The following is a 14,358-nucleotide window of genomic DNA, read 5'->3' as shown; positions in this document are numbered from 1 at the left end:
AACTTCAGACATGGCTCAGTTCCATACAAGATGCAGAGAAAAAAATTGTTTTTTAAACCAAAATATGCAGCTACCAAGTAACCAAGGCTATGTCACCCATATCACTTAGCTGTAGATAGAAGAAAAAAATCATATCAAGCCTACCAAAAGCTAACAGCTGCTTTAAGACTGTGACCATTAATAGAGAGTATATTTAGTCTAGCATATATTTGTAGTAGAAATTCAGTTTTGCTTTAATTGCCTTTGGGGTTTCTCATTTCCTCTAGTACTTAATTTACTTGGAAATATATATATTTAATACATATCCACAGAATTCAAATTTCTTACATAAGGTAATCACAGAAGCTGAAACTAACAGAAATATTGCACACCACAGTCATGTAACTTAACTTAGGCTATACGTCTGCATGCAGCATATGCTGTACTCTGATGATTAGGATACCAAAGTCTTCTTGATCTCTGTTACTAATTCACTGAGTGACACCATGGAAAAATCCCTTCCTGGCCCAAAAGAGTCAGTTTCTCTGGTTAGAGAATAACAGCAGTGATATATATCTCAAGTCCCTTTAATGATTTCAGTAGGACTTTTCCTTGACTAAGAGTTGAATAAGTACAGGATCCACTCCTGTATTAGTCATAAGATTACTTGTAAATCATAGGTGTTATTCTGAATCATCAGCTGTTCCAAACAGCTCTATCAAAACCTTGGAGTTTCCCTTTAAGGTCTGATTAGAGATCTGTCATTCAACAGCTCCTTTCACTTCCTCAGCATTTTCTCACTTCCGCATTTTACTCTCTGGCAGTCATGATCCAATTATTACAAAACGAGACTCTTCTGTGCACAGTAAAGAGCTGAACACTGATTCTGACCTCACACCAGCACTAGGCCAGCAAAACATCACTAAGTCAATAATTATTCTCGATTTCTATAAGAACAGAAGGCATGAAAAATTGATCTAAGCTCATCTGCAGGTCGCACAAATGCCATTCTGCAAATGATTCAGGTCTGTCAAGGTTCAGGTTCTTATCTTCCAAGATAAGAAATCCTGTTATCAACAACATGAGTAGTGCTATCAAACTCTGCGGTCAGATTTGCCATCATAATTCTAGATTAACTCGCTCAGCCCCCAGATTTACTCCAGCCATTTTGGGGAGCATACACCCTGAGAAAGAAATTATCTGTAACAAACTTGTTATGGTGTGTTCTGTTCTTTCTCAGCCATCCCCCCCCCCCCCCCGTGAAGTAAAATTAGATATCCATACAAAATCAGCATTATACTTTTGCTGAAGTATACAGTATAAAAGCCCAAATCTTTCCTTCTGCTATTCTGTTCTTGATCTCAAAGGAGTTGTGCCTGTTTTACACCATTCCAAGTGAGAAGAGAATTCAGACATTCCATATTCAGTGCTTTTGTTTCAAAGATAAATGGCTGTTTTGCTGGTTTCCCCATGGCTTTTTCCAGCGATCCGCTGCCAGTTCAAATTGGCTCAGTGTCAAGACTTACCACACAGCAAAAACAATTGAAAAATAGCAACAATCTGTTTAGTCAGCTAATTTGGAAGTCTCCTACATCTACAGCTATAACATTTGGGAAGATAACCGACCCACAGCATTTTTAACCAACTTTTTCTATTAGAGTATGTTTTGCAAAACTTTGCTGCACAAGTTTTGAACAGGAAGCAGACAACTTAAGACAAGCACTGTAAGATACAAAAGAGGAGGGAGAGAGAAGGAAAGAGAAACAGCTAACTGCTGTAGAAGGCATGCAAATATAAAAGCGCAACCAAGCAAGAGGCCATGTGCCACACTTGCACAGGCAATAAATTGACAGCGGGCTAGAACAGTGCTGCAAAAAAAACTAGTGACATGCAATTGAAGTCCCTTTTGTGAAAAAACAGTCTCCTTTCAGCATTTGATCCTCAGCAAGGATTGTCAATTGTTTTATAAAACTTTTCAGAAGAAAAAAATTTGGTTCCTGTCTACTCGAAGTAGGTGCTGATTCTCATTTTCTTTGGGGCTTTTCTCTAGTGATCTGTCAGAGAAGAATCTTCATAAACAGTTCATAGATCCATTCAGTAGTGCAGTCCACATTGGTGAAAATAAAACCATTCAAACAGACATCATATCCATTGGGAAGTATCATTTTACAGCAACTCCAGAGTTGACAGTAGGATTCACTTCTTAAAGGAGTATGCACATGGTGCAATTTCAAAAGCAAATTTTAAATTAGATCAACTACTAGGTCAGAACTCAGCCCTAGGACAATAGCATGAGGGACGCAAAAGTCTAGGCCCAAACACCTCAGCTGTTCACGTCATGCTCTGATGGGTGTAACAGCCCTTTAAAAACACATTTAGGCCATGGCCCCCAGAGTTCAGTCTAAAAACTGCTTTCTTATCAAGTCATTTCTTAGTCTTCCTATGCAATTTAATAGATGTTTCTCCCTGAAAAGTGAGTCAGTAAAAAAGCTACCTGTTTAAGTTTTCTATCCATATCCAGAGCCACTGAGTAATCAAAGGAAATACTCCTTTCGGAGCTTAGGAACAGATGTAATAGGAGCAGGACTTGGTTTCCATCTCTCATATCCTCAAGGGACAGACTGCAGTGCAGTTATTCACACCATGCAGAATTTCTTTCTACTGTGATCCCACCTCAGAGAAGAGTTAATTTTCAGAAAGAGTTTCTTTAACATGTCAGAGAGCCTTGCTCAAAAGTCAGCTTCCACGTTTCAATGTTGGCAGTTTGAAAAACAGAAGAACATTTTCTGTTCATCAGCTGCTGGGGTTTGCTTTAGGAAGACAGACAGGGAACTGTTCAATACTGATTTCACAAGGGTTTGTTTTTTTCAGTCACTTTTAAGACTAGAACTGCATTTAAAAGTTATTCTAACAGAAGTTCCCAACCAAAAAGACTTTTTGAGTGTCTGTTCCATAAAACAGTGCAAAACTGCTGTGAATGAGAAAAAAAAACACGATGGAGTGTTAGGCTTGCTTTGACAAAGACACTCTTCAGACACTCCCAGCTGCCCATCAGCTTGGAAATGGCACCCAAATCCTTCTCCTCAAGGGACAGCTGGAAGCAACTGAAACAGGAGCACTGTTAGAGAGCAATAACTCAGCTCATAGTCCAGCTTCAGCCAAGTAATTTAGAACACTCGGACATTCCTAAGAGATGGACATTTTCTGCATTGATGGCTGTAGCAGAGCAGAAATCTTACAAAGAGATGGTTACAGTCACTATAGGTCAGTGAGTTGACAAGCAAGGGTTATGAGAAGAATTAAGCAGCTACCACTTTACCTTCAAAACTAGAAAACTGTTCACCTAGCAAAGCATTGACTCTTAACTCCTTTGGTATCTCCCTGCTAAGCTATACCGATTTCCACATCCTTACCCATACTTATTCCAAGTGATTCATGGCAAAAGGCTCCAAAGTATATAAACCTCAAGTATCAACAGGTGTGCTTTCTTGGCTGGACAGCAAACTGCTGGACTGATCCTAAAGCAAAAAGCAGTCAAGACTTAGTTAACACTGCACTGTATTTCTTTTTCTCCCATTTTGAGATGCCTGTGCTCTGACATCAATGACTTGAGCATGCTTTTGTAAGCAGCCAGACCACACAAAGTAGTCTTAAGCCACCAAGTTCACACCCCAAATCATAGGATTTTTTCTTCTTTAGGTGGGAATATTTCTTAACTTGCTGCATTTTTTGCTTCTGGAATTCATGTTTTCAGCTTCTCTTCAGTCACAAGAGGCATATTTAAAATTCCCCAGAAAAGCTCTCCCTTAATTATATGATTTCTAGAGCTGCAATTTCAAGGAAAGAACAGCTCAGATGAGATCTGTGGTTTACAGTGACAGTCAGTAACACCAAAATGCCCCACCTCTCAGTAGCTTGACATTTCTTAACTGACACAACAAAGAATACTTCTCCTCTTAGAAGAGCAAAATCTGCCAGAAATTGAAATGAGAGCAGCATGAGAATCTACTGCCAGAAAGAAAAGAGAAAACAGTCACCCTCAGTGACAAAGCTGATTGCCTTCCAGTTAAAGGACCATTCAACGGGATACGGATAGTTCTATCTCGGACATTAAAAGCAGCCGATAGCCTGCCTTCTGCTTCACCTCAGATGTACACAGACAACTGTCAGGGTTATGATAAATATTACAGGTAGAAAGTTCCAAAAAGGTCAGAAGGAAAACACAAAACGGGTATAACATTATCACTCTTAACAGCACTGAAAGTAACTTGCATTGCTATAGACATAGGTATTTTATTTGGTTTCAGGATTCTATCATTTTGAAAACCTTACAGTAATTTCTAAACCACAGCTCTAGTTTTAGAGCATTGAAGGAAAACTATACTTACTTACTTCAGCTCCAAATGAACGGAGGCAAACAGAGCAAGAACTGGGTGGAGTGCAAAAGCCCATGAGCTCCCAGCTATCTTCCCTGCTTTGTGGCTAATCCTGAAGTTTGAGTGGACACAAACTGACTTCTGAGAAAAGAAGAAAGGCTGGGGTTCTTCTGCCCCATTGCCGAGGCGGCATTGGCCCCTCGGCTTCAGGATGCCTCAGCACAGATTCGTTCTGAAGTTTGTGTGTGACAGAAGGAGGCCAAGAGCAACCCCCTCAGTATAGTCAGATCTCAACTGTGCAATATTTTACACACATTCAGATTTAGCACTGCTTGCATCATAGATTTGCACCTCATTAGCATGCTCTTTACTAGCACAGGGGCCAACTTACCATGCAGTCGTCATATTAGGTTGGACAAGAGCTCGTGGCACCATGAAGCAGAAAAGGCAAAGTGCCAGTGCTAAATTCCCTAAGCTTGATAAACATACCAAGGCAAAGTAATCCAGAAAGCCAGGCAGTGCTTCTCTGAAAAGACACAGAAAAGATATTCCTGAAGGGAAGCTGAAGGGCATAGACACGAGGCCTACAAAAGGATTTTGTTTAAACGCTTGCCCTTGAGAAAGCTAGTTGTTCAAGCCTGTAACGCCTTTTTTAAAAAAAAAAAAAAAAAAAAAAAAAGTGTCCTGCACCTGGAGAGGGTCCCCGGGTCCCAAGCAGACTGTCATTGCCTAGAGACCAGCAATACTTTCTACACCCATCAAGTGACAACAGGCCAGTCCCACCCCATGGTTCCTTCATCAGCACTAAGGGAAGAAGGAAAACCCAGGTCAACATACAGCCCTTGAGCCAGGAGAAAGAGGAAAAACGGGGAACATACCCCACCCTACAGATGAGGGGTGTTAGGCTTTTCCTCCTCCCCACCTGATATTATCAAACTTGCATACCTCCATGCTCAAAGCCTTGGGAAGCTCCAGAGAAGGGGCACCTGCCAGGCATAAGCCTTGTTCTGGTTGGTTTGTTCAGGGATGCAGATGTGAGCTTCTACTACACAGGAGAAGCGTGAAATCCCTCTTCATTGCTCCATGGGTGCAGCTTCAGGACAAACTGCTTCCCAGTTCATCCACACTAGATAGGCACTGGCCTTGGTAATAAAATTTGCTATGAAACATGATCATTTACTTTGTAGAAGTCACTGGAATACCATACTGGAAGGAACGCTCCCTTTTCTTACCCAAAGTCACTGTAGTGACTAGGAGGACTAGCATGGGTCTCCAATTCACCAGTCTCATAAGGTTTTCCTTTCTCCTTGATAGACTGCCAAGACAAGTTCATTTGGTTAACACTGGTTAAGAAAAAAAATCAAGGATTCTGGGAAATGCTAAGCCTATTAGTCAGCAACCATGGAAAAAAACTGGTCTAAGATCCAGCTGCTGAAAAAATACCCTGTGACCAAAATGACATGTTCTCATCTAGTTGGGACAGTCACACACTGTTTTTGTTCTAAGCACACAAGGAGAAAGAACACTAACATGACAGTCCAGGAAGAAGTGCCACATCTGTACTAACCCACATCACTAGGGTAAGAAGAATAGGCTGGCCTGCCGTACTGCATTATAACAAACACCCTCTTGAAAAAGAGTTCATGCCTCCATTGCACAACAACATTTTCAGTTATTTGTCAGGCTATGTGCCCTGTGGCCAAGGAAATATCTTCTCCTATAGCCCCAGGAAATTCCCCATCAGGTTAGCTGGGATTTGAACAGCTAAAATAATTAAAATTGCCCACCTCCCAAAATTACTGTTGCCCTGCTTTTGCTTCTGTGACTCAGGAAAACCCTGGCATGTCAAAGTCCGCAGGCATTTGAGGGTCAGTCAGTACAAAGGGTGCCCAGAAAGCTGCAGCTGACATAAATAGTGTCCTGCAAACACCATATAGAAGGAATGGATAAGTGAGGACAGGACAGTATTCCCTGTCATGCCTGAAACCTGGTTGTCTCAGGGTCTAAACAAGCAAAAAAACCATTTAGATGAAAATACTTCGAAAGTGCAGTAACTGCTAGGAAACTCTAGCTATTCATAATCCCCTGTCCAGATAGAAAATTTTATTCTGTAAGGCTCCAGAGGGGGCTATTCCTACCCTAATCCTGTTCAAGGTTTCCATAGAAAATCAGGATGGTAATTTCTGTAGAATAAAAATAGAGATTGTATGTCTTAAATCTGACACTGTTGGAAGGTCTGCATGTACCGCTGAGAGACAAAGTTAGAACTGCGTACAATTTGAAAAACCAGAGATATGATCTGCAAATGGAAGCACAGCTGGGTACAGACAAGAACAAGGTGCTGCACTGTACTTGGAGCAGCAAAGGCAACCCATCCCTCTGCTGTTCTGCAGAAAAATCTCAAGGGATTACAGTAGATCTCAAGCTGGACACCAGCCAACAGTATCATGTGGTTTCAGAAAGGGCAGACAGCATGTAGGCTATATTAACAAGCATGCAGGATGCAATAAATATGAATTAACCCCTCCCTTCTCTATATCCACAGGAGCGCTGCATCCAGTTAGCATACAGTGCTACAAAACAAGGTGTGGCCTAACAGGATGAAGACCAGAGGATGGCAACGGGAGCGATCAGACCTCTGAAAAACACATGCCCTGTGAGTACAGACAAAGTGGAGGGGGTGATTCATCACAGAGAAGGGAAGACAGTCAGAACATAGTAACTTTTGTTATTTACAGAAAGAGCAAAGAGAAAGAGAATAGCCCATAATCTCTTCCTTTTGTTTAGGGCATAAAGGGATGGACTTAAATTACAGCAAAGGAAATGCAAGTTAAACCTCAGGGACAAATTTTGTAGCTGGAAGGATAATTAAGTATCGAGTGAATGGCTTAGGGAGATAATGGCATCTCCAGCACAGGAAGGCTTCTAGAATAGGTTAGACAGACCCAGGTATAGAGGGTCCTGCCATGGGGTAAGAGAAGACACAGGATGAGTTGGGGAGATAGCTTTGCAACTTTCACTTTCTCCCTTCTAGAAGCGGGGGGAAAAAAAAAAGATCCAAGTGTTCTCAGAATACAGCTTTCCATCTGCCCCACTCAACTCACATACTCCCGCTCCACCTAGTCAAACCCCTCCCTTCCTCTGCCACCTCCTTCCTCGCCCACTTGCTCAAGAGCAAGAACATTACTTTCTTGGCATTTGACATTTGTTACTCAGTCCCTTTTCCAAAGGAGAAGCTACCTTATCGCTGCCCCATCAACTCCACAGGCACCAGCTAGCTTTTCTCAGAGGGTTTAACAGGTAACATTCAGAAAAATTGTTTTGCTACTTATTGCCTCCCTGTCCAACTAGAACAATGCCTTCTGTGCCCAAACGTTGAATTATTTTTCTACTCATATTAGTTTACCAAATAAAGATGAAGCCTACTCCACACCACATGGCTCAGCTAGGCTTTAGACCAGCAACGCTACCTGGCCTACATGCCATCTTCCCACTTGAATCACAATCAGATCAAGTGCCACAGCTTTTTGCCGGCTGGAAACCAGCCTTGTTTTCTTGGGTGGGTCACAGAGCCAGAGCACAAAGCCTTGGCCAAGGACAGCTTCCTCTTAAAGAGGGTTTCATTGAGTTTCAGTTGGTGGTTTTCAGTGTTTCTGCTATGGAAGTTGCCCCTCTTGAGCAGTCTGTGGTCAGGCTGTGTCTGGTGCCTGATAAGACCAGACAGCTGCCACAAGAAAGGCAGGGTAAGAAGGCACAAAACAGGTGCACATTTTCAGCAGCTGCTTTCTGATTGAGCCTTCGCAAACATTACATACAGCAAGAATTTGGTACCCAGCTAGAGACTGTCCCTTTTAAGCCTTCCCCCACCCCCAACCAAAAAACAAATCTTACCCTCTCCTCCATGCAGAACTGTTTTGAAACTTAACATGCTATTGCAGCCGCTACTCCTTACTCCCCTCCCCCCCAAAATTGTTAACAGACCAGCTCTTGGAGACACAAGGTTGGATAGTGCTATCATCTGGGGCCTGTCTGATCAAGACCTTTCCACCTATTTCAGGATAGGTGGCTAACCAGCTGCAGTCATCTCCTCCACCCTCCAAGATACTAACTGACATGCAGGTTAGGCACGGTTCCCTATGGACATGACATTTCTGTTTGTGCTCATGATATACATGCTGTGGATCCTGTCAAATTCTTCTCACTAAAGCTTGTGGCTGTTCTGCTTGTCTCGGTCCCCACAAGACTCGGGGATCTGTCCTAAAGCTCACTTTGGTGAGGGATTGCTGACCACCAGCTATTCGAATCACCCACCGCCACAGGATAATTCTGCCTCCTGTTGCTTCTTTGCTTAGGGTTTTAACTCTGAAGTTTCCATCTCCAGAAGCCCTTACCCTCCAGGACAGTTTAAAAGTCGTCCCTGTAATCAAGCATATAAGTGCGTGGCCTTCAAGGTGGATAATACACTCCACAAGCAAAGACGACATCTGCGTTTACAGTATGAAGCCTGCCAGACAAGTTTTCCTTCAGCCTACCACCTGATAAGGTGAGAGCTTTTGCGCTGCTGTCAGTAAGTCTCCTAAAGCAAGGGCAAAAGAATTGCGATTTGGCAAAAGCTGTCATTTGCAAGACTGCCTCTTTGATCCTCCTTACACTTCTGTAATCATGCCAACATCTCTGCAAAACAGCAACAGAGCTGCTGCATAAAGGCCACCTCCTTGCTTCCTTTTTTCTTGTGTTGGAATTGTTGCTTGATGATGTTTCATCTCACACATCAAAACCCCCACTTCCCTCTCCCAGGCTCTACCTCTTTATCACAGCATTTTTCTTTAAGTTAATGGGAACTCTGACTCAAAGGGATAATGCTGACTAGATGGGACACTTAGTTTGCAGGTGAGACATTCACACTGCCCAGTCTGCCTCTGACCAGTCACCAAGCCAGGTAATTCAGCATTTCTCCTCATGCTGCTCCACAGTGGGAGCTCTACAGAATCACAACTGCTTATTGTTTATTTGCATAAGGCCTAGGACTGTGCAACCTACCAGAGCTTTGAAGTGTTCCCCCTGAAGCTTTTCAGGGTTAGATGACCCCGACTGCTATTTGGCTTAAGGGACTGCACAACCTAGCTCCTGGATTCCATGACAAGGAAGGGAAAGAATCAACTGTGACACTTTGTCTCCAATGTGCATGTGTCAGTACATATGGTAGTGGTTATGCCATACCATGGTACAGGGTAGGCATTACCCCTTGGTTTTCCAAGGTTTACTGCTATATAATGCTGAACAGCAGGTAGAGAGTAGAAGAGTCTAGTAGAAAATGTCAAACCCCAAAATGAACCCGCTCTAAGGCCAGACTCTGCTCTGCCAAAAGCCCTGGCTAAGTTCCAAACCATCTTCCAGGGGCCCACATGCATTAGCTAATATCAGCTGGTCAGAAAGCAGCCATTAAACACTCAGTCAAGCAATGGTAATAAATTATTTTTTGTCATCATCTTGTGATTTCTGAGCCTTGAAGGTACACGGCAGCCAGGCTTGTGAGCCTTTTTGCCTTGTTGCTCTTTAACGCAGGTACTAAGATTTTTCTCTTAAGTCTGCAAACACAGAAAGTCAAAGAAAAGCACCAAGCATTGGAGGACTGTACAATGACATGCAAGGCCTACCAATTTTAACTTAAAGGATCTGAAGTCGAAGCCTGCCTTAATTCATGCAACATTAAAACACAAATGCAGTGGAAGTATAGCTAGTATTTTAACTTTAGTATTTGCCAGTATGTCGTTACTAACAGTAAGAAGTACAGATGAAATGCAGAATACAGCGGAAATCATAAACTGACGATGCTTGAGATCCTTTGTAAATAAAGGCTGAGGGAGATAAAAACATATGTAGAGCTAGCATGCAAGCTTTCACTTACAGTTATGATCGAACTACCAAATCCCTTTGCTACTTGCACTTTACCAGACTGTTTTGAAAAGGAACAAACCTATGTCCAAGCTACTGAACTATACTCGAGAGCATGAAATCAGAGCTTTCCAGCATGTGCCTTTGCAGTTAGCATGCACCACATAATTAGTACTTTAAGAACATGTTTTTAAGTGGGAGCATCTTTGAAGCCTTCAAATAGGTATTTTTAGCTTCAAAAATAAACAGAATTTGGCCACTGAAAGCACTGCTTTGTCTTGATATAGCAGCTAGCAGACAGGGTCTTGGGTCACAACCAGAGCTCCTGTATACTGCCACAGTATTTGTTTTTAAATAACTTCCAGTGTGATTGACTAGTGTGGGAACCATGTCCTTTAGAGGATTTTACATGACTCACATGAGCATTTCCTGATTTAGGGAAGAAGGGAGCCTTTTCCTTCAGCAATAGTTAACATAAAAGGCAGCCTTTAGAAAAGGCTCAGTGTTAGGCTCCCCTTCACTTGAAGCCTGCAGTAAATGTCAGTATTTCAGTGCAGCAGTTGCTAGTATATTCTTGAATAGGATTAGAGAGGTAGAACTAGTTAAATGCACAGTATTCACTGTAAACATGTCTTGAATTCATTTGTCCAGGGCAGCAGTCCAGGACCAAAAGTTGTCAGGTGGCATTTGACCTTGAACACTGCATCCCCTGTATATATGCAGTAACAGGCTTCTGTGTTATTTGTCTTGTTCTTTGTACAGTCACTTGCATCAGGGCAGAAGGACTAAAATTCAACTGGATCAGAGTGGTTACATCTGACACGTACTCTCTTAACCGTGCTGTCCTACATATTCAGTCTTTTTTCCCCCTCTCATTGTCCAACTCTAGATAAGATGAAATTTCAGAAAAAAGGAGCAAGAGAAAAGAGCTTTATCCCCTGCAGCACAGGCACCAGATTCTCCATTGCTTTCCACTCTGACCCAGACACCTCTGACTTGACCCTAGCACAAGGGGCAGGCAAAACAGCCCAAGAGCATTACACCTCTTCCTTAAGGGGTTGAAGTGATAGCATAAGGTATAGCGAAAGGTCAGGTCTGTTCTTCGTAGTCTGTAGCTGGAAATTAATACCAGTAGCTGGGTTGTGATAGGTGGATCTCCTCTCTGAACAGGAAGGAGGGGAAGAAACCTCAGTAAGAAAACAAATTGAGGACTCCCTGAACTGTCATAGTTTCCCTCCCAGACATTGACAGACTCAGAAAACAGACAGAGCATCAACTTCTTCTGTTTGGTTGAACAGCATTAGCTGGCTCCCTCAGCTATGCCCATGCAGATCTCCCTTGCAACAAAGAAAAGTCTCTGAAACTTAAGACAGCTATTACTCTTGCTCTTGTAAAAATATGACCACTGTCTGCCTTCCAAACATCATCTGAGAGCTAATCCAAGCAGAAAAAAATCAGGTAAAACACAGAACAGATTTACATGGAGATCAACAGTTTTGATCATTATTGAACAGCATGACTGACCAACAGGAGAATAGCAAGCCTGCTCTAGCACTGCACTACTTTCACCCCCCCCACTCCACTTGCAGAACAGCCCACATCACTTGAGCAACAACTGCTACAGTTGAAAACCTTGCAAACACTCATTTCATAATGGTAGCGAGGGGATGCTCCTTAGACCCGTGCTGTGGCACCACAGGGAGGCAAAGACAAGCCTTCCTTTGCTTCTAAAACGCCAAGAAACAGAAGAGAGCCATCTGAGATATTTAAGGAAGACTTTTTATATACTTGCTCTCCAGTGATGCCCCACCCCCAGATGGAAGTTAAGGCTTAGACAGGGCCAGTCAACTTCTTTCTCAAGACAGAACTTGTGCAGAAGTCTTTGTCTATTTTTATGTATGTTTTGATGCATCTGATACTCATTTCCAAGTCACAGGGATTCAGTTTCATCAAAGGAACTAATGAAAAGCTTCCTGCAGCAAAACAGTTGAAAGAAAGTGAGATAAAGAACTTGCTGCAAAAGGCACCTTTACTTTTTTCAGCTAACCAAAAATGCTTTTCACTACAAGTTGCCTAAAATCATTTTTCAGTTATCCCTCCTGTTAAGCAGCTCCCTTTTATAAGCTCAGAGTTACAGTAAAGTACACGCTAAGATGTCTTGGTGCAATAGGATTCATGTGAAATCCTGCCTAGCTGTAACAGACCACACAAACTTCTACCTGCAAAATGCTTTTTGTCTCAGAGCAGGTTCTTGACTGAGCTCTTTCAGCATTACAAGCTATATGGCTCTTTGTTGACCCATTGTCTCACAGGAGTTGTAGCACAGGTCGTCCCCCTTCTGCATGGGCCAGGTTGGTCAGATTGTCCCAGTCCTTGGAGCTGAAGGGCATTGAGACATGTGGCCTGTTTGTGAAGCCAGATCATTGAAGAGAAACCGCAACCAGCAGCTGGCCCAGGTACTGCATCATCATTGCCACTTAAACATGGTCAAGTCTTAAGTGGATTTTCATTTACTGACATAAACAAGTGTTGGGTGTGGGTCAAACTCGCACCAAATCAGCATGTTCCACACCCACCACAGGCAAAGTGGGGACAGGGGAGTTATCTCATGTAAAATGATCCTGTAGAATTGGCCTTTCTGGTGGAAGAATTTCTGAGCTGCTCCAATTCTTGTACATAGGGCTTCACATAAACAGGACATACACTGTAAGGAAAACAATTTGTACACTCAGCAGATTTCAGTATTTTAATGGCCCCAATACACATGATTCAGTGTTGCTGACTTCAAGGCCTTGATCATGACAGCCTGAAGCATGCCTGATGATGCAGACAATCTTTACATAAGAATATCTAGGCAGTATCTTCATGCTAAGCACATATGTAAGCCTGGAGAATGGAAACCTTTCTTCACTCATCAGCACTGCAGCAGGCTTTGAGCAATAATGCTCCCTTAGCACTCTAGAGCAGCTTGTGTCAGTGGAGCACTGCAAGCTGAATGACAGAGAAGACTTGATCTCAGACAGGTGGCAGAGCTGGGAAGCCAGAAATCTTCCAGGCATAACTCTGATTAACTTCTGTACCCATTTCCAAATGCAACTGTCATTCCCCTACTGGTGAGTTTTTATCTGGGCTGCTGCTGACAAGCCAAAGCAGCCAGCCAGTTCCACTCACACAACCAGTGATATGACCAACCAAGAGAGAACAGGGGCTAGAGCTAAAAAGGCTTTTGGACTCCTGCTGTGCTTGGATTATGATTTAATACTGAAAAGTTGGCATGGCAACCAAATGCTTGGCAACAAAACGTCATGGCCAAAAAGCAGACCCAGAACAGGGCCAAATGAAAGCGCTGCCCAACTCTTCCACAGGCAGATCTGTGCCCTACATAAACTTCTTGCCAGCACTTCTGTTTTAAGTGAGGATTACATCAGAAGGAAGCATTGTTAATAAACTGGGCAGGTCTGCAGTAAGTGAATAGCAAGAAGTTCTCTAAAACACTTGAAATGGACTCTGGCACCTCAATCAAGCTGCTTTTGCTCTGTCAACTGATTGCCACAGGTTGCCAGGAGACAGTGTTGTTTCACATGAGGGCTAGCCATTAACTGCCATTGTGCTTTCTCTCCCTAACTCCCTCCTCCCCATCCTGCTCTTGCTCCTCTCAATGAGGGAAGCCTGGCAATGTCCTCTTCCTCCTTTCTGACACAAATACCTCCTTTGATTAGAGAGCTTTCAAAAGCTGTTTGCTTTAGCCACAAGAACCAACTGAGCAAAACCCTGACCCTGCAAAATTCCAACTTGCACACACAGGCTGTTAAAGGGATGGCAGTGCCTTTAAAGGATAGGGCCATCCTAAGGGGAAATCAGAACAATACACAGCAGCTGTATCAAATGAATCAGTCACCCCTTGTCAACTCCATAAGCATTGTGGCTGAACCTTCTAAAGTCCCAGATATATCTGTTCTACACTCACCAGGCTCACAGGCTTAATGGCAGTCTCATTTGTGCTGGGAACACTTCACAACCCATTAGAGCATGTCCTTAACTAAAGCACTCCCCATCTTTCTGGTCATCATACACAGCTACAAAACCCCCACTTGCTTCTGGATATTGG

At 42.9% G+C, this 14,358-nt stretch overlaps 1 protein-coding gene across 1 annotated transcript in view; it reads left to right on the top strand.

Annotated features, from left to right (window-relative positions):
* Nucleotides 1–14,358, top strand: part of LOC138067063 (maestro heat-like repeat-containing protein family member 2B) — a 79,716-nt gene that overhangs the window by 21,999 nt on the left and 43,359 nt on the right. The window contains exon 2 of the mRNA XM_068941021.1: nt 6,901–7,011. The gene's annotated coding sequence lies outside the window, so the exon portion shown is untranslated. The remainder of the gene's footprint in view (nt 1–6,900; nt 7,012–14,358) is intronic.

This window comes from Struthio camelus, chromosome 4, assembly GCF_040807025.1.
Source record: "Struthio camelus isolate bStrCam1 chromosome 4, bStrCam1.hap1, whole genome shotgun sequence".
NCBI lineage: Eukaryota > Metazoa > Chordata > Aves > Struthioniformes > Struthionidae > Struthio > Struthio camelus.
This window is presented reverse-complemented; position numbering and strand designations above follow the sequence as displayed.